Genomic DNA, 2478 nt, shown 5'->3' on the forward strand with positions numbered 1-2478 from the left:
ATGTAATGGTACCTTTCTAGTACATGTTTGATTTTCGATGAACACACCGCACTGGTTTGTGACCAGGTCGGCCAGTTGAACCTCACAGAATATGAGTTGCCTGACTGGTCCACATTAACAGCCCAAATCAGGGAGCCCTGACTGACAGCTAAGTCGTGTGAGGGTCAGAGATGCTGACACCCTGGCAACTATCTCTGAATGAGGCAGTGCTAAAGTTGAAGACAGTTCGTTTGTAAATAAAAGTTGAATTGGAGATCGACACTGGCCTCAGTGTATTTAAAATACATCTCCAGCACTGGGTTTGAATATTATTGTTATCCTTTTGTTATCAAACATCTCTGTGTGCAGTGCTCAGCAGGGTTATAACATGGAGATGTGGGAACAGGATTGTTTAGATTCCCTACAGTGTGGAAACAGGCCCTTTGGCCCAACAACTGCACACCAAACCTTGGAGCATCCCACCCAGACCCCCGCCCCTGAACACTATGGGCAATTTAGCATGGCCAATCCACCTAGCGTGCACCTCTTTGGACTGTGGGAGGAGACCGGAGCACCTGGAAGAAACCCACGCAGACACAGGGTCAAGGTGCAAATTCCACACAAACAGTTGCCTGAGGCTGGAATTGAGCCTGAGTCCCCAGTGCTGTGAAGCTGCAGTGCTAATCACTGAGCCACCGTGCCGCCCCATATCGTGTTGCTTTTGCACAAACTTTAACAAAGAGGAAAGGCCACTGATAATGGCAAATGCTGGAGAATCCAAAATAACAAAGTGTGGAGCTGGATGAACACAGCAGGCCAAGCAGCATCTCAGGAGCACAAAAGCTGACATTTCAGGCCTAGACCCTTCATCAGAGAGGGGGATGGGAGAGGGAAGTGGAATAAATAGGGAGAGGGGGGGAATGCGGACCGAAGATGGAGAGAAAACAAGATAGGTAGAGAGGAGAGTACAGGTGAGGAGGGAGGGAGGGGATAGGTCAGTCCAGGGAAGACGGACAAGTCAAGGAGGCAGGATGAGGTGGTCGGTCGGAAATGGAGGTGTGGCTTGAGGTGGGAGGAAGGGATGGGTGAGAGGAACAACAGGTTAGGGAGGCGGAGACAGGCTGGGCTGGTTTTGTGATGCAGTAGAGGGAGGGGAAGAACTGGGCTGGTTTTGGGATGCAGTTGGGGAGGGGGAGATTTTGAAGCTTGTGAAGTCCACATTGATACCATTGGGTTGCAGGGTTCCCAAGCGGATGAGGAGTTGCTGTCCTTGCAACCTTCGGGTGGCATTATTGTGGCACTGCAGGAGGCCCATGATGGACATGTCGTCTAAGGAATGGGAGGGGGAGTTAAAATGGTTCGTGACTGGGAGGTGCAGTTGTTTGCTGCGAACCGAGCGGAGGTGTTCTGCAAAGCGGTCCCCAAGCCTCCGCTTGGTTTCCTCAATGCAGAGCGGGTCAGGAGTGAGGGAGCAGGTCACTGTGAGGGGGGTCAGGACTGCAGGGGAAACTCACTCTGAGCGGGTCAGCACGGAGGGGTAGGTCGCTGTGAGTGGGTCAGGACTGCAGAGAGAAGTCGCTGTGAGCTGGTCAGGACTGCAGGGGCTAGTCACTGTGAGCGGGTCAGGACTGCAGGGGCGAGTCAGTGTGAGCGGGTCAGGTCGCTGCGAGAGGGTCAGGATGGAGGGGGCAATTCGCTGTGAGCATCCCATTTCACTCTGTCACGGCATCCCATTTCACTCTGTCACGGCATCCCATTTCACTCCGTCACGGCATCCCATTTCCCACAGCCACTGCATCCCATTTCACTCAGTCACTGCATCCATGCTGCGTGGTCCATGCTGTGTATAAATGTGGCATAAAATCCTTACTTGGAAGTTCATTTCCTCTTGTAATAACATGTGGCATCATTAGCATCCTTAATCACTTGCATTTAATCGGAAAGCCTGGTCCAAACACCAGATAACATGACAGTCCTAACAGAATGCATTTTCCAATGATTTAAACATATAGTCATGCGTGTCTCAGTGAATAAAAATCCTCCTCATTTTAGAACATAGAACATAGAACATACAACAGTACAGCACAGAACAGGCCCTTCAGCCCACAATGTTGTGCCGACCATTGATCCTCATGGATGCACCCTCAAATTTCTGTGACCATATGCATGTCCAGCAGTCTCTTAAATGACCCCAATGACCTTGCTTCCACAACTGCTGCTGGCAACGCATTCCATGCTCTCACAACTCTCTGCGTAAAGAACCTGCCTCTGACATCCCCTCTATACTTTCCACCAACCAGCTTAAAACTATGACCCCTCGTGCTAGCCATTTCTGCCCTGGGAAATAGTCTCTGGCTATCGACTCTATCTATGCCTCTCATTATCTTGTATACCTCAATTAGGTCCCCTCTCCTCCTCCTTTTCTCCAATGAAAAGAGACCGAGCTCAGTCAACCTCTCTTCATAAGATAAGCCCTATTATTCATAAGATTACCCCAAT

This window comes from Stegostoma tigrinum, unplaced genomic scaffold (assembly GCF_030684315.1).
Source record: "Stegostoma tigrinum isolate sSteTig4 unplaced genomic scaffold, sSteTig4.hap1 scaffold_222, whole genome shotgun sequence".
NCBI classification, from domain to species: Eukaryota; Metazoa; Chordata; class Chondrichthyes; order Orectolobiformes; family Stegostomatidae; genus Stegostoma; species Stegostoma tigrinum.